Source organism: Odontomachus brunneus, unplaced genomic scaffold, assembly GCF_010583005.1.
Source record: "Odontomachus brunneus isolate Ranch 3 - 2012 unplaced genomic scaffold, Obru_v1 Obru_scaffold_082, whole genome shotgun sequence".
NCBI classification, from domain to species: domain Eukaryota; kingdom Metazoa; phylum Arthropoda; class Insecta; order Hymenoptera; family Formicidae; genus Odontomachus; species Odontomachus brunneus.
The window spans coordinates 503,481-524,202 of record NW_022639532.1 but is presented as its reverse complement, the minus strand read 5'-3'; the positions used below and the strand labels follow the sequence as shown (position 1 = coordinate 524,202).

Sequence of the window (20,722 nt, the reverse complement as noted above, 5' to 3'; positions counted from 1 at the left end):
TATATCATTTATAACAATAGTTTTAAAGAAATAGTTGATTTTACTGATTAAGTGCGCTTCGAGAACTTAGCGCACCTTTTTTTAAAAGTCTATTTTTTGTATTTAATGACCGGAACTATTTAAAATTTTTGCAAAGAGCTCTAGAACTTTTCAAGAGAGTATCAAAACGTTAAAAAAAATGTCACATTTTTAAATATGGTGTGCCAAGTCTTGGCGCACCATATTCAAAAATGTGACATTTTTTTTGCAGTTCTGATACTCATAAGTTATTTATAATAATTTATTTACTCATGAGTCGAAAAAAAGACGCTTTCATGAAACATCGAAGTTTTAAGAGAAAATATATTTCCTCATTTAAGGCATTTTTGATATTAGTATAAATAAATATTAATGAATAAAAATTTTTTATTTTTGTAATATTTTTTTCCTCAGTATTCTTATTGCTGCTTTCATCTCAATTGTTCCTCCTGTTTAGGAAAAATCATGAACGAGTTTCTTGTAGAAATGAAGAATCCCTTTTTTCGCGACCTTGTTCGATCGCGACGTAAGAAGAACTTCATTACTGAGCCATAGTAGCGATTTACCGATTCCATTTGATCGTTTACCTGAAATGAATTCTTCCCGGCGCGCACCGGAACGAAAAGTACCGATGCCAAGATGAAAGGTGGAAATCGTGGGAGTCACGCGCGCACTTCCGCTCGTCCTCCAGCTGATCCCGGGCATTCTCCGGCGGATCATAGTGCTGCGCCCCGTAGAGGAACAAAACAGGTGGAAGGACGAGTGGAAGTAACAAGCTTCGGCCGGTGGCAAAGATGCCAAAAAGGAAGAGAAGGAGGGAGGGTAGATGCGGCGATGGCGGGGGCGGCGGCGGCGGCAGTGGTAAAAAAGGCAGGAGAGGGACAGGACACCGGCGCAGGTAGGGGTTACGATGAAGAAGGTGGGAAAAGCGAGACCGGCAGCAACGTCAGTGACAAAATCCGGGCTGTTTTACTCGCGTCAAGTCCACGAGGCAGAAAAGAGGATCGATAGATCCACGCGCGAGGAGAAAGTTATTACATACCTACCTGCCTGTGTTCTGCCTTGCCTGCCTGCCTGCCTGCCTGCCTGTCTACATTCGCCAGCCAGATCGCCTATCTTGCCCGTCTTGGCTGCCTGCCTGTTCGCTATCGCCGCGGAATCCTTTGGTCGATCATCTCTCGGCATTGTACCAGGTTAGTGAAGGATTTGCGATCGATACGCGAGACACGTTCGCGCGAGCACCTGTTGCGGCGAAAACGCGTTTTTCCGCGTAGTAGTCATCGGCGGTTCGTCGCGCGTCGTCACACGGCCGAGCCGCGTTCTCCGCGAAGGGTGCGAGGAAGCGAACGCAAGGGTTGTCATCGTCGTCGGTTCTAAGAACGAGCGGCGTAAGTCAGAGTCGATTAACATTCACGTTCTCGGTTATAAGTAGTATTTTTACGAAAAATATGTTTTTCGCTAATGTATGTAACGCGTCAATCGACATTGCATGCAATATTATGAATCTTGTCCTCTTTTCTTTTTACGCTGAAATTCAATGCGCTCGAAAATTTAGAAATCGCGAGTAGAGATTTGCCGGCGAAAGTGGAAGGAACGTTCACGATGACTGAGTGAAAATTCTCAACGGGCTCTTTCGAGTGAAAACCCACGAATTAAAGAATCACCAAAAACTCTGTTATTCCTTTCGTACCAGTTGCAAAACGCAATTTCTGCAAACGACAGCTACACTCAGATCATTTATCGCCGTATTGTGCGCATTCCATTGATCCGTCCAAGTTTTTGTCAGACTTTTTACTCGATTCGGTATCAGAAACGGAACTGATGCTGAGTCTCAGTTCTTCTCTCTCTTCCTCCTCTTTGGTGCCTTCTGGTTTTTTACTCAATATCGATTAACTTAGAAATTTGATATTTGATAATGTGAATAAGAAACCAATAGAAATCCCAAGTCTCACTGAAATTTAGGAGAAAAGTCTTAATAATTACAAATGCATTTGGTTAATCACTCTTCCATACAACATTATAATTATGTAATTAATATCATTATATTAATACAATTATGTAATTAATATCAAATACGGTAATGATTATTACGCATGCAACCATTTGGTAATAATTACAAAATAATTAATAAAACAACAAATTCTTCATTTAGTTGAAGCAATTATATGATTTCTGGTAAATGACACCAAATAATTTGGCAATGGTCACTAAATAGTTGGGCTTATTAAAAATGTTTGATCACTTCGTATATTTATTACCAAACAATATGGTTTTATTTAACAAATTTTTTGGTGATGCGTACCACATAAAGTGGTAATACTATCAAACAACAGATACTAAGCCTTGCTAAAGCTACTCGCTAATACTTACCAACTTATCCGATCATATTCACTTATATGCCGAGTTAAAACTATTACACCAAAGCATTCAGTAACTGTTATCCAGGCTGGTTGAATATTACCAAATCTCCTTTCAGTGTAGCAAGGAAAATTAGCGTCCTCGACAACGAACTTCGCTCGCGAACTCGGTCAGCCGCGAATTCGGTCACACGATATGTCGCCTCGCGAGAATGTTACGTACATCTCCGCGATATCGACGATGGAAAATCGGGTGGCTGTCACGCACGAGTGATACGCACGGTTTTTGCGTCATCCACGAATCTACCGTTTTCGCGGGCTACATTCTGCCGCGTCTTGTAACGTCCTCAGTCACGTATGCTCGACACATCTTCTATTCACGCATACCTCCTTATCCGGCCTTCTTCGGTCACTGCCGCTTTTCATCTAAGGGGAATCATCGAATCACTCCCTGTCACTTTATCGATGTCACTTTAAAGTACAAGGTTGGCGCTTTCGTGTTCATTATCGTCACATAATTGTCTGAATTCAGTAGCTGAAGAGAAAAAACTGGTAACTATAACAAACTGCATTTAGTTACAGAAATTCGTTGGATCTTTAGTAACTAATACTAAATATGATAATAATTGCCAAATATTTAATAGATGGGGAGTATGACATAATTGCATTCACAGTAACATCAATTAAATAATTTAGTAATAGTTATTTAATGTTAAATATTTAATATGAAATATATTACAGTTATGAGCAGATATTTGATATTGTTATGAAATTATTATATCTCATGTAATAAAAAATTCAGTAGGTACGAGTTCTATTTTGTTACCAGTATAAGTATGTTTTGTTGCAGCACAACGAAAAATTCATTCACTTGCAGCTATTACATCGTTTCAATATCTATTATTATAGATGGTTGGTTGAACCTACCAAAAATATTGTAACTATTACAAAATCGCTTATTTTGCCCAACTATTCAATAAGTTTTATTTACCAAATATATTCTGGAATCAAATAAATTTTACTTCTCTCAAATAAATAATTTATTTTACAGAACTAAATTAATTAATAAGTATTGCCATAGCTTTGGCCCGCTATATTTACGTCCACCATTTAGTAATAGTAACCAAATTTTGATAATATTTACTAAATTCTTCTCTCAGTGTAGATATAAATATATATAATTATGTAGAAATCGTCCTTCAGGAGATCGTACTTCTCGACAGTCAATTTTATTCAAACCGCAAAACTACAGAAGCGTCTCTCAGACGCTATTCTATGAAGAAAAATACTTCACTCGAACGTCATCAATGCGTCTGAGCTTGGAAAGATTAAAAATCTCATCCCGAGATTTGTTACTGGACCTTTACCGTTGTTGTTTTATTGGAGCGGGCCCGAAGGGTCCTGTGCTTTCTAAAACCTATGGGTTTAACGTCCTGTCTTGGACCAACCCAAAACCGGTATCACATATGATACCGGTTTCGAGTTGGTCCAAGGTAGGACGTTAAACTCATGGGTTTTACCCATGGGTTTGCCCAAACCTGTATACAATCGCCATAGCGGTTTGTTCAGTGAGGAAAGTTACAGACTGAGGCGAGCTTGAAAATTTGAAGAGAGCCCAAAGTGAATGTACATAATGAGTGTATTGGACGTTACGTGATTAACCGTGGTCGACGTGAATTGTTATAGCCCTTATATTTGATCACACATCACGAATAATCTCCATCCGTACTGATTACGGAGTGACGTGCGATAACGCGCGCAGAGATTTCAATATAATTACACGTCAATTCCCTTCATATTTGTGTCTCAGTCTGTCGAAATATTTTTTTGCGAATTTCTCTCGATTGTGACACACACTTCTTAATTATTGAATACGTGCAAAGCATCTCATAGTTGTATCAATATACTCGGACGACAAGTTTCGAAAACTGAAAATCCTAATGTCAAGGTCCGGTATTTTTGGAATTATTGAAGTGGATCACTAGTATCGCGCGGAAGACTCGCGCGTACAGAAAATGCAGTTTGCGTTTGGTCCTATATGCGCCACCCTGTATTGTTTATACGTTTACACGTTGCTCTCGATTTCGATGCAAGTGGCTCGTTTGATTTTACCGCATTTGACTGTTAACCTAGATATAAGAGGAGTCGATAGCAGCGAATAGCATCTAACTCTTAGTAACAATAATTATTTGTAGTAATAATCCTAAAACCGGCATGTCCTCGACATTTTTGTAGACGGATTACCGATCTTAATTAAATTCCGGAATCCACATTAAGCTATCAGGATATAGAAACATTCTGTACGACCCTGTCCACTTTTACAAATGACTCATGTCCAAACTGGTCGAGTCAAAAAGTCGTTCGTTAGGCTTGCTCGAAAGTACACTCACCTCAATATCGAGTCCCAATAAAGGAGAAAAAATTCCCCATTTATCAACCTCACAGTCAATATATCAGAAATATACTCGAGAACAAAGAATGACCTCTAAAAAATGAATAGTGTCGGACTTCTACTAGCGCGCTTATTATATTTCTTTTCTTGTAATATAATTTTAAGTGCATAGCTAATGATTCGCAAAATATTCTGCGACGGAATATGTTGGAATAAAAAATCCGTCCGACCTTTCATAGAGACGCCGATATGGGGAAGCAAGAGATCCGTGAGAAAAGAAACCGTGTGGTTTTGGGTTTAATAAGGAGAATCGGCTCCTGCCGTCCGTCCGGTCGTCTAAAAAAGAAGATCCAACAGAGGCGGCTGCTCATTTATCTCGCGAGAAACGCCGATGAATCTCCAAGAAAGGAACTTTATCACGCCGTAGTCCCACGAGAAAACAGGTTGTAACACTTTAAACGCTCTGTGCGTAGTAGTAGTAGTAATAGTAGTAGAAAACGGGCATAAGAGGGGAAATAAAGGTAGGGAAAATTAGCTGAATTCGTAGGACGAGCAATGGACGAGCGGAGAAAGTATCCCGCGCGCTAATCTCGGGAAGAGTAGATGATGACGACAACGACGACGACGTGTTGCGTTTCGCACACAGTCGGAAGTGAGAAAGCCCCGAAGGTACACATTCATTCTCAACTCGGCGTTGTTCTCCCCCCCTCACTTCTCCCCGCATTCTCTTCTCCTCTTCAATTTTCTTCCTTTCTTTTTTATCACGAAGAATTTATTGCACCTTATATTTATTAAAATCGGATCAAGGAAGAAATCGGTCTGATTTTCGTGCAATTCGAGAGACTCGAAAGACGTGCTTACGTCACATAACTAATATAATCCGTTCGTAGTTACGTCGTTACATGGTCACATTCTCCTACCTTCTTCTTTTCCGTGTGCGATGTGAAACTAGCTTTGACGATTTCCATAAGGAGATATTTCACAGCAGCCGCTCTTTCATAATCTCTCCTGCATTTTACTTTTAGGTTCGCCTACCTTCATAATCGATAAATATGAAATTCGTTACGTCAGCGAATTCAAATGTAATATTAGAAATCGATCGACTCAAGTCGATCACTAATGATCGTTAAACCGATAAAGTTTCGAGCTCAATAACTGGCCTTTGGGATTCCCTGTTCTTAGCCAATAACCTTAACTTAAAATGCTTAAAGCATCGGGCGTTGCCCGGGCTTCTTTTATATCTACAACATCTAAATTTAAATTATATCATAAAATGTCAAGGAAATGAAATTAGGAGGAACGGGTGAAATGATACACACACATAGATTTCATGGTAACCTTTATTTTCCGCGAAGTCTTAGAGAGTAACTATGCAAAATTGACTCAGATCAGTTTAAGGGTTTAGGAGTTAAAGGAATAATCTACGTTGTTCAGTCAGAAAAATGTTTTCAAGAATTCTTGTAGAAAAAAATATTGAAGCAATTAAAATATATTTTTGAAATAAATATTTATTGATTTTTATGGATTCTGATGATATTTTTTGTTATCTCAGATTATTCAGTTATCAAATTATCTATAATCGTGTGTAGATAATATCAAAGGGAAGATTGCTAAAAATACATCTCCACTTTGCGGAAGTGATTGAGAGAGCCACTGATTGATCTAAAATATCTGGAAACATAAAATTGTTTTAATCAATATGAATTCTTGCATCAATTCCACACAACACAATGTCTAAAATCGAAACGTCTAAAACGCATCTTAAAAACGTTTCTCAGACATATGTAAGGTGTTCCTAAGATATCTTTAAGCTGTCTTTAAGATGTCTTATGTCCCGATTTTAGACGTTATGTTATATGGGATTGAGCTACAAGCAAATATTACAAACTAAACATTGACAAAATGATAGTTCTTTTCAAGTATTATAAGTTCACCTTTTGAAGCAACGTCTTTTATAAGCGTGGCAAACCTCAAAGTAATATCTTTAATATATTTACTTATTATAAGCTTAGCAATAAACATGATTGGTAATAACGGTGACTTGTGGCAGATATAACGAGACGAGACATAGGCGCATTAAATACAAAGTTGTTACAAAAATAGTTGAGCAGTTCCGTGTTTTGCGTTACAAACTGCGCGCGCGATTTTTTTGCAAAAATAAATGTTTCCCGTTAACGCATATCCGATGAAAAATCGATTCATAATTTTTTTATTGGCTTATCTGATGAAATATCATTATGATTGGATATATTTACTAATATATATATTAGCAAATCTTTTAGCTATCACAACTAAATAACTTTGCTATGAAAGCAAGAAAATTTGTTCCTGCAGCTAATATTTTCAGTTGTCCATATATTAGCAAATCTTTTAGCTATCACAACTAAATAACTTTGCTATGAAAGCAAGAAAATTTGTTCCTGCAGCTAATATTTTCAGTTGTCCATATATTAGCAAATCTTTTAGCTATCACAACTAAATAACTTTGCTATGAAAGCAAGAAAATTTGTTCCTGCAGCTAATATTTTTAGTTGTCCATATATTAGCAAATCTTTTTTTCCGTGTACAACTTAACGAGCATATTCTGAAAGCATATTTTGCAAACGCTTAAAGCACTTAAAAAGAGGCATAATTAATTTAATACAGCGCTTCAAAGCATTTATGGCGCGTATAACGGATCATATCCATAATCAGATCTCATACTTCAGACTGTCTCGAGTTTATCTTCACTTTATCAGGTACTCTGTAGTCAATGAAATAAGCCGTGCGGTATCTGAAGACAAACCCAAGACGATCTTGGATACATACAGTGAATGTAAAAAGTATATTCGTACACCAAGCCTTTGTCAAAACAATCTCTGGTATACTTTTTACACTCACTTTAAGATCTGACTATGAATAGCGCCTTAGAGAAGTCAACTCTTTTCGAAGAGTTCATCGAGCCATCTCGACGAAAAGCCATCGGGTCATCTCGCTCTGCGACCGTTCTTCGCGGACGCGCGAGTCTCGTCGACGAGCCGTTGCATTCTTCGGCCGAACTCGTCTCCACGTCGAATTGACGCTTTACCAACGTCGCGAGGTGCCCCTCGAGAATATCCTCCGCGGGTGATGTAACAGTAAACATAGTTGTTCAAGGAGATAGCACGCAATGATTTTTAACGCGATTTCACTTTCACGTACTTTCTCAGCGTCTTAAATACACACGGGTCCTCTCCCCCTCGTCAAAGGAGCGAGTGAGCGAGCGAGCGAGCGAGCGAGAGAGCGTCTCACCGGCGACAAGCCCGAATTACTTGCATCGGCCGGCCGGTGGCTTGCGCGACGGCACGAAATGCTCGGCCGGCTGCTCGTGACGGTAACCCAATGAAGAAAAATAGGACGCACCGTTAGGGCTACAATAAGCATTCTGCAGCATCCGTATTCCGTACCGTTATAACCTTGACGTGGTGGCGACGCGAGTCTCCGGGGCTCCACAATTTCTAAAAGCGTCCGGTTCTCTCTCGAGCGGAACTGCTCGCTGAGAAACCCTTTTTGAAGGAACAGGTTTTTCCAGATACTCTCTTCCTCCCTCCCCCCCCCCATTTTTCTCTCTCACTTTCTCTCCACCTGTCCCTCTCTCTCTCCTTCTCTGGATTCGCGAGAAACTCTGATCCAGTTTCTTACGAAATCTCACCGTAGGATGTGTGTTTCATCAGCGACGCGAAAGATTCACGAGATCAAATTAATGGGAGATAAATTGGGAGATCGCAAAGAGAAATTGACGAAATATTCTTCGGGCGAAGATGCAAATCCGAACGATGAGATGCGATTACGAATCTGTTCCGCCAACGGGAATTACAAATTCCCGCGATGAATTGGCTGTGATAATGTAAGAGTGCTTTAACCTACATGCATACACGTTTCGAAAAAGATGAAGATGGAAATTTCGTACGTTTTCGTATTTAGAAAGTATAGATAGCACTGAGGTTTTCATCGTTCAAGAAGCCGAACATGGTCAATTTTTCTCTCCTTAACAGTATGCAATGACAAACTTGCCCTGAGAAAAAAGGATAAGAAAGACACAATTATTATAAAATAAAAACCGTTTTTTTTTTCATTAATTTTAGACGCCCATAAGACGTCTTGGATCTCATTTGTTTTATGTAGAATGGACCACCCATTGATAGTAAAATCTTAAAAATCATAATTTTGCGGATTAGATCATTCTTGCGTAACCATAAATCCCGAGGCGAGGCAATACGGGTTCTCTATTTATCAAGTATGATGAATGATCCATTGATCGCTTCAAGGCGAAACAGCGCGACAATATGTTGTATCCCACGAAATGGCATGGTTTTTTATGGCTGATGTCTATGAAAATTAATCCGTGTCAACAGGTAGAAAAGAAACAGCAAGGCGACAGTAGTGTCGCATCGCACGTAGAAGTGCACGAAATAATTCTGCACTGAAAGAAATTATCCTATAAAAAATTAACAAACGGATATTAAAGTCCGATCAATTTTTATATCCGATCAGGATAATAAATTAAATTTTATCGGATATTTCCAATCATAATGATATTTCATCAGATAAGCCAATAAAAAAATTATGAATCGATTTTTCATCGGATATGCGTTAACGGGAAACATTTATTTTTGCAAAAAAATCGCGCGCGCAGTTTGTAACGCGAAACACGGAACTGCTCAACTATTTTCGTAACAACTTTGTATTTAATGCGCCTATGTCTCGTCTCGTTATATCTGCCACAAGCCACCGTTATTATCAATCATGTTTATTGCTAAGCTTATAATCTACGTGAGAATCATCGCCAGTCTAAAGGCACTCAGCATCCAATTACGATTACGTATAGCAACACGATATGCTATTAGTTACGGTCCCAACAATGGTGCAGTTTAACGCTTATCGGAAGATCCTACAAGAGTAGCTGATACCTGTCCGCGATAAAGAATGATGGCGAGATAAGGATCAAAGTTGCAGTACCGCGATGTAATTGAGATGTTAATCCTGCAGGCGTGCGACAGAGGGTGGCTGCGCGTTAGTTAATCATGCAGGAATTAACTGCTGAAATTACAGTTACCTAAGAGCGCGATTAACGGAATTATTCTTCTCTTTTTCTCTCCTTTTCCGTCGTCTCCTCCTCATCACGCGTTTATCTCTCGCGCGGGATTCCCAGAAAAGAAAAATTACCGATCACCGTTAACAATGACGGGACGGGTTCCTCTTGTCCTCGTCGCTAAATAATTCACAAAACAATTTACGTGTATGTGTGTGTGTATTCTCGATCATTCGCTCCATTAGCGCGCCACGTCGATATACTTCCACTTCGCAATTTCACGTCACGCAGAAACTGTTAACTATATTGAGTGTTAAGTGTCACGAGTTTGCTTTCTGCTACCTCATTTAAGATGGAAATATACCAATGTCCGGACACTGGTTCTAATTCTAGATATTCTTGTTATTTTGGGGTCTTTAAAACACTTAAACTTTCAACATATAATATATATATAATATGTATATATTCTACACACACACACACACACACAGGGTGCATCCGACAATTTATTATATAGCCGCAGGTAGAACTCATCGAACGGAATACAAAATTCCTCCATCATTTTGCCAACAATCGCATGAAAGTTTAAATATTTGTTTAAATATTTAATCCTTTAGGATCCATAACTGTACATAATCATATATACTCGTTTTTATATTAGCAGAGCAATGATTCCGTCGGATACTATCGACCCATCCTAGAACTATAATTCTTCATGCCAACTCGTGAAACAGTCATTTTCCCGCTGATGAAACCGATGTGGCGATCGTGTGTAGAACAAAATTGTTGACGCTGAAAATTGTGTAAAGTTCTTGACAGAAATAAGAAAGAAAATTTCTGTCTCAGTTTTATGTCAATGTCATCTTAAAGTACCAGACTGGCGCTTTTACGTCCATTTCATCATGGTTATAAGATGCAAGATCAATTCTGCAGCTCTGAGGCGCACGTGCCCTGAGGAAAGAATAATTAAAAATGTACTTGCTGGGGAGATATAAAGTTTATTCACAGAAATAAACTTTACTTCACATAGTAAAGTAAACTTTACATCCCATAAATAAATTTTCAAGTATTTTCTTCTCAGTCAACACGAATGCCCATAATTATGTACATTTATAAAGCTACGCTTCTCGTCGGTCTATTTCGTGTAGACCACAAGACTCTTCATCAGGAGAGTCTCTTAAGACTGTTTTGTGAGGAAACAAATTGTACTCGAACAGGATCGATGCGCTCTTTAGAGAATTCAAGATCAAAACAATAAGAATGTTAAGCAATACCTACAATGAGAACGTAAGACTTAAGCTTTAAGTCGTAAGGAATTGACCAATCACAGTCATAATAAAGGTCACTATAAATGTGCAAAAATGATCATGTTTATGGTAATTTTTACTGTTTTATTCTAATCTTCGTAACAGCATCAGTTCCCGGACCATTAAAATTGTACTGTAATTTTTACAACAATATTCTCTTCGTACCTTAACGTGCCCCTTCCGGAGAGTCTCGACGAGACGAGCGTCCACGGGGATCGCGTGACGGTTCTTCACTGGCCCGAACTCATCCCCGAGCTGGTCGCAACCCCCGCGGCTCGCCGATATCTTCGGCTGATTATCGCAACGCGGGCGTAACGCGGCCGCGACGTGCCGCCAAAGCGACGTACATTGCTTATAAAGTTACGTGAGCGTAATAACGTGCGCCGTGTTGTGCAAGTGGAATCTTTCTCGGGCGTTTGCGTAATGTTGCGCCTGGCCGCCGTCGCCGCCGCCGTCGCCGCTGTCCTGTCGCGAGTCTTCCGCGTTGGCTCGTAATGAGCCCGACGTCTGGTCCGCGCCGACGGCGACGATGATGACGACGGGATATTGGTCGGTTGGGCCGCCCAATTTCTCGAGAGGGCAGTAAAAACTCGGAGGCGCGGTTGCGTATGCATATTCGGCTTCCTCCGGGTCTTTCCTGCCTGCCTCTCTCGCTTTTACTCTTTCTTTTTTCATCTTCTCTCTTTCCCCGGTACTCCTCCTCCTTCTCCCGGAGCGCTTCGAGAGCGCGAGCGCGCCGTGCAAATATATCGACGCTCGACTCTCGCACGACCTCTTTCCGCTTGGAAAGCGAGCTAGACCGATCGGCGCGAGAAGAGGCGAACGTCGTCATCGGTGCCGTGCGCGACGAATCTCGGACGCGCTCAGACGAGGTGAATAGGGTCGCGCGTGCGTCTTGCAAATTGGAATGTTAATATTTGCGATGGTCGATATTTGCGTAATAAACTGTCCTTTTGTTCGCGTACTCCTTCGCGTTAATGACTACTTGGACCGGCCGTTTCGACTTTGATCTGCCGCCTCCCCTCTCTCTCTCTCTCTCTCTCTCTCTCTCTCCCCCCTCCCCTCTCTCTTTCATTTGCATCTGTGTACAGCGCGTTCGAAAGAATATTTGCGCGTCTTACTTTTTTTCCGGAATGGATTTGCATAAAGAGGCTCGATATTTCACGGGACGTCATATATTATGTCCTCATTTTTACCGAATACTATTTCATCGAATGCGCGCGCTACATCAACATGTTTCCTCTGCATCAGACTGTTCGGAGAAGAGAACGAGATGTCTGACACACTTTTTGCCTATCGGACGCCGCTTTATACAATAGCTTTTTAGTCAGTTTCCTGTTCGTTTATTCCCGGCTTATACAATAACTTCTTATTCAAATGTATTCGATGAAAAGAGACGGAAAGCGCCAGATATTCCGGTGCCTCCGTTTGGGAAGCCGCGAGGTCGCGTGGCTTCACTTTGTCAAATTGGAAGGTCGGGGAAGTCATCTAATCTTCCTCACCTCGGCACGCGCAGCTCCCGACGAATTAAGAACCGGCAATTTGACGTCGCTCGCATCTGAATTGCATGAACAAGGTGAGACACGTCGCGAACGGCCAGCATCGGGAAACAGCGTAGTATTTAGTCAAGTGGGGGAAAATACGAGAGACGTTTTCGCAAGCAATTAACACTGGCCGGTTGTCTCTTTGACGCGATGTGGAATCGCGCGTTACATTACGTGCGTTAACGTTTGCCAAGTATAGAGGGTGTCCCAGAAGCATCGCCAGTAACCACGAAGAGTTCTTATTGACTCTCGAGTTTCGGAAATCTCGTCGAATTCCGTGGCGGTTCCTCGAAACCGGATGCCAATTCCCGACTAGAAATTTATCCCATGGTTCTGTGAGCAAGTTGGTCCCGATCAGCTATCTGCACGGAGAGAATTTTGTGGTGAAAATTGACCACACAACGGCATAATAAAAGATCACTTGTAATACAAGGATAATAAATTGACTGACAAAGAATGTCAAAACAGTAGTCCAAACTGACAGCTATCTAATTTTTACTGCGGTAAATAAGAATGCTCACACAAGAAACAGATATATACAACGTCCAAATGTATGTTTCTTGAAACTCACCTCGACCACGCGATAGTTTCCAATTGGCTGGCGCTCCATTAATCCTCTTGTTCTCAATGAATTACAGAACTATCGGGGAACGAATCGAGCTCTCGCACGATGTTTCGACACCGAGACGCGCAATATTATCGCCGATTCGATATTTAACGTCCACACGACGAAGCTGTTTAACTGGCCGCTTACGAGGGAGGTCTTACGTAAAAAGAAAGAGACCCAGAACGGGACACTCGGCTGGAGTTTTACGCAGCTTCCACCTGCGAGACGTAAATACCGCACTGCAGACCCAAGTATCATTTTGGCTGAATATCTTCTCCACACTTACTTTTAAGTTACGTCATTTAAACGCTTAAACGCATTGAATTCATACGTTTCTTATGCGTTGTTGAATGCCGTGGCTTGAAAGCGGTGAGAAAAGCGTGTGAAAAAAGGAGTTTCAGCCAAATTATGCGTTAAAAAATAACGCACTTGGGTTTGCAGCAAACGCGCCCTCCCTTACACGCAAACACCCTCCCCTCCGCGACGAATTTGCGGTGGTTTCACGCGAACGTCGTCGCGGGATATTCGCGAATTTGACGGATCTGTCGTACACATATATACACACACATACACGCGCGAACAGGAGTCGGATCTCCGCAGCCCGATGGCCGCGCTTGTCGGCCACTTGGAGAAAGTAAGGAGCCGCGTTTAACGCGTATTCGTCGAAATTGTATGCTCTTTCCGAGCTCTTTCCATTCCAGTACGTAGCGATGTAGTGGTCGATCGATGCGATCGTTTGTCCGGATTTTCGTCGTGGACGTATGTAGACGCGCGTGAAACTTTCGCATTCGAGCGCTGCTGATCGGCGACGACGAGTCCACGTGCCGCGTTATGTCATCCCGCAACGAAAGTAATAGTAACAAGTAGTGACAAAACAGTAGGCACACTTAAGCCTGTATATATCAGTAGTCGTCACTTGATACTCCTCTCAAAAGTGAGACACTCACTCGGATCTGAATTGGACGAGAATTTTTCAGTTGAATCACACGATTACCGGTATAAATGATACATATATCGTAATTCGATGAAAAAACTCACACCAAATAAAAATCTGAGTATCTCACATGAGAGTTTTCAAGTAACGACTGTTGATACGAGTCTCAAATCCAGATTTCTCAGCCGAATTATGCGATATTTACATTCGTAATCGCGATTCAACTGAAAAACTCTCATCTATCTCTGATTTGAAACTTGAGTATCCCACTTGAAATGAGCTTCAGGCAATAACTAATAATACGAGCTAAAATGGCTTAGACGCATTAAGGTTGGGACCTCAACAAAACTGTCAAAGTCAGAAATCCTCGCCTAACGGACAGTAATAACTATTATGAATCTCCATTTTAAGTTTAACTATTTTTAGTTTAATTTTTAGTTTAATCGTTACGACTTGCTGAAGCCCCAATTTTATCTCGTCTATAAACCGATGCGCAAGCGATCGCACGTCGTAAATTGTGAGTGACGACTTTTTACACCGTCTTGTTTTTATTTGATGAACATTGCAAACTTTTCTTTGGTGCAACAAGGTGCAAAGGAGCAGGTGAGAAGCACAGAGGAGAGAAGGATCGAGGAGAGCGCGCGAGCGCGCGCGCACCTATCTCGTGCGCGTTTCTTTGCGCACTCGTGCCGGTCCGTGCCGCGGAGCTTTCTTTTCATTTCGTCATTACACCTATGCGAGCCGACACGTTAAAGACGCCCGTCCACACTTTTATTCCGTAGAAAGAAGTGCCGAAGTTCACGATCGACTTTCACTCGGCCGTCGTCGTGGCGCGCGCTTCTGGTATGCGCGCCGGCGGCTCGCCCGGGCTTACCTACTTCGTTCGCGTATTATAATTAATTGCTAGCCGGGCGGATACGATTGCGCCTCGATCGGCACGTATTCTGCGTCTCTTATGAATAATCCTCGCGGGATATTCGCTGAGCCGCGTCGCTCAGCGTCGCAGTGATCGAAAGTATCACAGGACCGGCTCGTCGTCGCCGTGGCTCTGGCATGCCCTCTCACGGAACATTATGAATATTCAGCGAGCTCGATGATCAATTTTCGTGTTCTTCGCTAATTGCCGTGACAGCAGGTTCGCAGCGATTTCTCATTGACGTGTGGTGGCGAGCGCTTTCCAATGCCGCACACCGACAATTCTGCTCGTCCAGCGGGAACGAACGATGCATTTCGCGCGCCATTATCCAATGGCCGCTTCATTAGCGCGCGTCGATGGACGCACGAAGAATTCGAACTCCTCTGTCGGATTCCGATCTCCGATGTCAACTTCAAGGCAGTTCTACCGATTGCACGGAGAGAATTTTGCAACAAAGATTACTGCAGAATGTTGTAACCGGGAAATAGATCGACATTCTGCAGTAATTTTTGCGCTATTTATATTTCAGAAATTGAAATGTGCTGTTCAGAAATTTGCTAAATATAAACATGGGTCAAATTTATCCAGACCAACTGTCAAACGTTACTGTTCTTAAGAACTGTTTTGTTTTTTATTGCAGCTTTTTTTTTAACTTCATTAAATCGCGCAAAAACACTAATAAATTCATACTTCTCGATGTTTTCTGTCCAATCAAAATCTTTCCAATCAAAAAATGAATTTTTATCACTTTTACGGAAGTTATGAGCGAATGAAAGTGTGCTGGTGAAATTTATCCGTGTTTAAAGGTTACATAATTTTTTTATATTTAGGATATCCTAGGGTTGAATAACGGAGAAACAGGTGCTTTTGCAAATGTCAGCTCGACAATGCGTAATCAGCCGGGCGAGACGAAATTCGTCTAGTTCGTTATGAGAGTAAGCATTTGAGTATCTGGTCGTCAGATATCAGCTCATGAATAAACAATCGCGACGGCCGAGAGATTTGGACGTGCGGAGTCGTGCGAGGCGTTCGCGCGACGCGCATTTCTCGAATCCGCATTGCACAATTCGCTCTTGCTACCGTTATATCACTATTACCGCCGTGTCAAAAGGCAAAAAAGTGAAAGCGAAGGAGCCCGTGACGCGGCCGGAGGGCACGCGAGGGAATTTTGTGGAGTCGCGTGTTTTTCCGCGCGACTCGTTCCCGCAGCCGGACAAATTCGCGCGTCGCGCGATCTCTCCGCTTTTAATGATCCCTCCGCTTTTAATGATTTATAGCGGTGCGAATTCTCGCACCTGGCTCGTCGCGCATTACGCTGCAATTACGACGGGCAAGTTGCGCTGCGTGTTTTCGTGTACCTTGGCGTTCTCTCAGGTAGACGTTTGCGCGCGCAGTTACGTAATGTCGGATGAGATGTGTCGAATTCGCGGGTAAAGACGAGGGAACACTTACCGTCACCCACCTCGCCAAATAACAGGTCTGTTCGTTTCCGAGGAACCTCTGCATCGGTGCAACAAATTAGAGTGAAGCAAATATACTCTCTTTCAATCTTAACTCATTGCACTGGTGTGCACCGGTTCAGAAGTTCTTCAGGAACGAACAACAGACTTAGACCTGATTGCACCAACATTATTTTGACTTTAAGCGAAACTTAAATATATATCTATCTTTATCTTTCTTCCTATATAAATAAAAATAAATATATATTTAAGTGTCACTTAAAAATGACATTAGTGCAACCGGGCCTTAATGGAGTACCACCTCCCCCAAGTCGAGAAACTTTATATCTCCTGTGAATTACTAAGAAACAAATTTTCCTACGTATCCTAGTAGATACGGGATCACTGCAGATCCAAGTGTGTTACTTTTAAACGTGTAATAAAATCGCGTAGTCACAGGAATCATATATCATATATGTCATAATCATATATCATATATGTTTTGCCAGTCCGGAAAAATGGCCCGATATTAGGTCGATACCGAAAAGCGGATGTCCGGTTCTCGTACTGACTCAGTACTGGGCCTAATATAAAAAAGCTGTATTATTGGTACTGGCTCCGTATAAGATTAGGTACTGGATAGTCGTACCGTACGTATACTGGGGCGTTTACCGAAAAGTGTTTGTCGTTTTCGGTACTGGCCCAGTATTAAAAAAGCTTGGCCCTGTTCGTAGAATCAGTACTGGATACTCAAGTAAAAATCGTACACCACCTGCCAATAGAGGATATGGAACCACTATTGTGCCGAAAAACGGAATATACACTGAGAGAAGAATTTAGTAAATATTATCAAAATTTGGTTACTATTACTAAATGGTAGACGTAAATATAGCGGGCCAAAGCTATGGCAATACTTATTAATTAATTTAGTTCTGTAAAATAAATTATTTATTTGACAGAAGTAAAATTTATTTGCTTCCAGAATATATTTGGTAAATAAAACTTATTGAATAGTTGAGCAAAATAAGCGATTTTGTAGTAGTTACAAAATTTTTGGTAGGTTCAACCAACCATCTGTAATAATAGATATTGAAACGATGTAATAGCTGCAAATGAATGAATTTTTCGTTGTGCTGCAACAAAATATACTTTTAACAAAATAGAACTCGTACCTACTGAATTTTTTATTACATGGGATATAACAATTTCATAACAATTATCAAATATCTGCTCATAACTGTAATATATTTCATATTAAATATTTAACATTAAGTAACTATTACTAAATTATTTAATTGACGTTACTGTGAACGCAATTACGTCATACTCCCGATCTATTAAATATTTGATAATTATTATCATATTTAGTATTAGTTACTAAGGATTCAATGAATTTCTGTAACTAAATGCAGTTTGTTATAGTTACCAGTCTTTTCTCTCAGTGTACCAATATCTTTTATGGCAAAACGGAAGAGGTCACTAACGCGAAACCTAGATAGCTTAGTGGTAAGAACGCTTGCCTTGACAAGCGGAAGACTCGAGTTCGATTTCAGCCGTCGTCCCGAAGATTTTCTCTTCATATGACTATTAAAAATAAACCTGTATAGGTACGAGAGCAACCCCGGCTATGGTCTGATCCTTCTTTCCATACTATATAGTTATGATATTAACAATTGTACAAATAATAAAAATTACTAGGAATCGATACTGGCCCAGTACTGGGAATAGGTACTTCCCCAATGCTAGGAATCAATACTTTTTTTATACTGGTACTTCACTAATCAATACTTTTTTTATATTTTTTATGTACTGGTACAGTACTGATTTTCGGTACTGTGACAGTACTGTTTTCCGATACCCTTTTCTATCGTCCCAGTATCACAGCAATACTAAACCCATACTGGCATCTGATACTATGCCAATAACGTTTACCATAAATCGGTACTGGGCCACTTTGATGCCAGTAGTAAATTCCTACTTGGGCAGGTCTTATATTTAAGCACTTACGAAGGTGAACTTACTTAAATTCACTTTCAGATACTCCGTAACCGATAAAATGATTCATATAGCATCTGAAGATGAACTCAAGACGGTCTTAACTATAAGACTGTGAATACCGGCCTTAGTCACGTCACTTAACACGTTTACGCCCCGACCAAGGATATCAATTGTTTCAACATCCTGCGACCGCGATGGCGACGGCGCGGCGCGACGGGAAACGCGCCAAACATTTATTCCTTTCGTGAACCAATTTTTGTCTCCTTTCCCGACCGCGGCGCGGGGCTTTTTCAAACGACGAACGATGGAGCTGCTCCTCTCCTCCGCTTCGGTTATGCATAATTCACGGGACGGACGCGAGTGCATATCGCGAAAACAAAATCCGAGAGCCGGCCTGACGGCAGAGATTGATGGTGCCGATGGTAACCGCGCATACAAGCATACTCACGGGAATTCTCCCGCTTCTCTCACCCTGAAAGGCACGTTTTGTCGTATGCAGAAGCCGTACGCTTTTCTTCTAAACTCGACACGCTGGAAAATGGCGTCATCGTTTCGCGCGTGTCGCACGTCGTTAATTTCTCATGCGTAACCAGCATTCTCGTTCAGCACGCGCTCGCGCTCGACGTTCGCTAATCGCGACAACGATGAACAGCTTCATCAGGTGCGGCGTGTGCATATTCAATCGGCAGCTATTCATGTGCGAGTCGCCGGCGGAATTCTCGAGAGACGACGCGACAGGCAAACATCGTTTTTCCGGCGACCGCGGCACAAAGTACACCGAGCGACGTTAGCGGGAACACTTCGTCGTTAATGGCAGATGACGGGATACACCCGGGATGTACGTCTTCGTCGAAACGGGTGGCCTTCGCCGGATATTTACTTCTACTCGCACCGCTAGATCTTCGTCCTGAGCACGACGAAGATGGCGCCGCGTCCTTCTGTCTTGATAGTCGCATGCACATGCACGTCGCATGAGTACAACGGTCTAATTAAAAGTAGCGACACTTTTCCTCCATAAGTGTTGCGACGTATTACATATCCAACAGGGAAACGTGTCTTGCTGAGGATTTTGTGAGGAAATCAATTCCGGACACTGAAGATTCGAGTGTGCTGTTCCTCAACACGTGTAATTCGATTCTTTTTACACTATCTTATCGTATTCACGTCATTTAACACGTTTAAGAGACATGTTAATTATAACTTTATACGTTCAAACGTGCTAAATGATGTGACTTGAAGAAACGTATAATAAAAAGCCAAGATGGCACACTTGAACTTGCAGTGAAGCATCAAGATAAAGTCCACAGACTTTTACATAGTATACTCGATTGCGAATATCACAACAGCGTAGGACGTTCACCTCAATTCGTACGAGAGCTTCGAAGATTGTTCCGAAACGCTTTGTATAGAAGTCTGTGATTGCAAGCTTTAATCAGTCGACTGTTCTGTCGCTTCCTTCGCGGCAAGGACGCAGCGCATTAATGAACACACACACGGAGAATATATTTGTTCTGCCTGTGTTAACCAGTCGAAGGTGATGTATGTTCGTTCGAAGAACGCGCGTTTGCAGTTCGCGTTGCACAAAGTTGATCGAGCGTATCATCGAGCTGCTCAATAGCGAATCGATGCTTTTCGAGGGATCGATATCGGATTCGAAGCGAAGAAACGAGATTTCTTTGAACAGAGCGTCATCAGTGCACTGAAAGAGAAGTGCAAGTTTTAGCGAATGGATATACAGTTCAATCTATAAGTCTGTTCTTTTTAGCTGAACTGCCTGAACTGATACGCACTGGTGCGATAAGTTGGAGTGACACAAATATATTTACGAGGGTGGTCTGAAAAGTTTCCGACCTAACAAAGATACAAGTCATTTTTTCTGAAAATTGTTTTTTATTTTTCAACATAGTCTCCTTGTAAATCTACACACTTCTCCCAGCGATGCTCCCATCTCTGTAACCCGTCGAAATAGTACTCGGCGTTTTTCTCTGCAAAATAATTGTTCACGAAGGTGATTGCCTCTTCATTTGACGAAAATCTCTGTCCTCCGAGCGCAATTTTTAGATGAGGGAACAAAAAGAAGTCGCTTGGGGCTAGATCTGGTGAGTAAGGTGGATGGTCAAGCAGTTCAAACCGTAATTCGTGGATTTTCGCCATGGCAAC

The 20,722-nt window shown here is 41.5% G+C and overlaps 1 protein-coding gene across 3 annotated transcripts in view; it reads left to right on the top strand.

Moving 5' to 3' along the window:
* Positions 1–20,722, top strand: part of LOC116847645 (fatty acyl-CoA reductase wat) — a 35,084-nt gene that overhangs the window by 2,377 nt on the left and 11,985 nt on the right. The window contains exon 1 of one of the 3 annotated variants that reach the window (XM_032822850.1): positions 957–1,211. The exons of 1 other annotated variant lie outside the window; for it this stretch is intronic. The gene's annotated coding sequence lies outside the window, so the exon portion shown is untranslated. Of the gene's footprint in view, positions 1–956; positions 1,212–1,299; positions 1,407–20,722 lie in introns of those variants that run through there. One more of the 3 variants, XM_032822851.1, reaches the window with a different exon arrangement.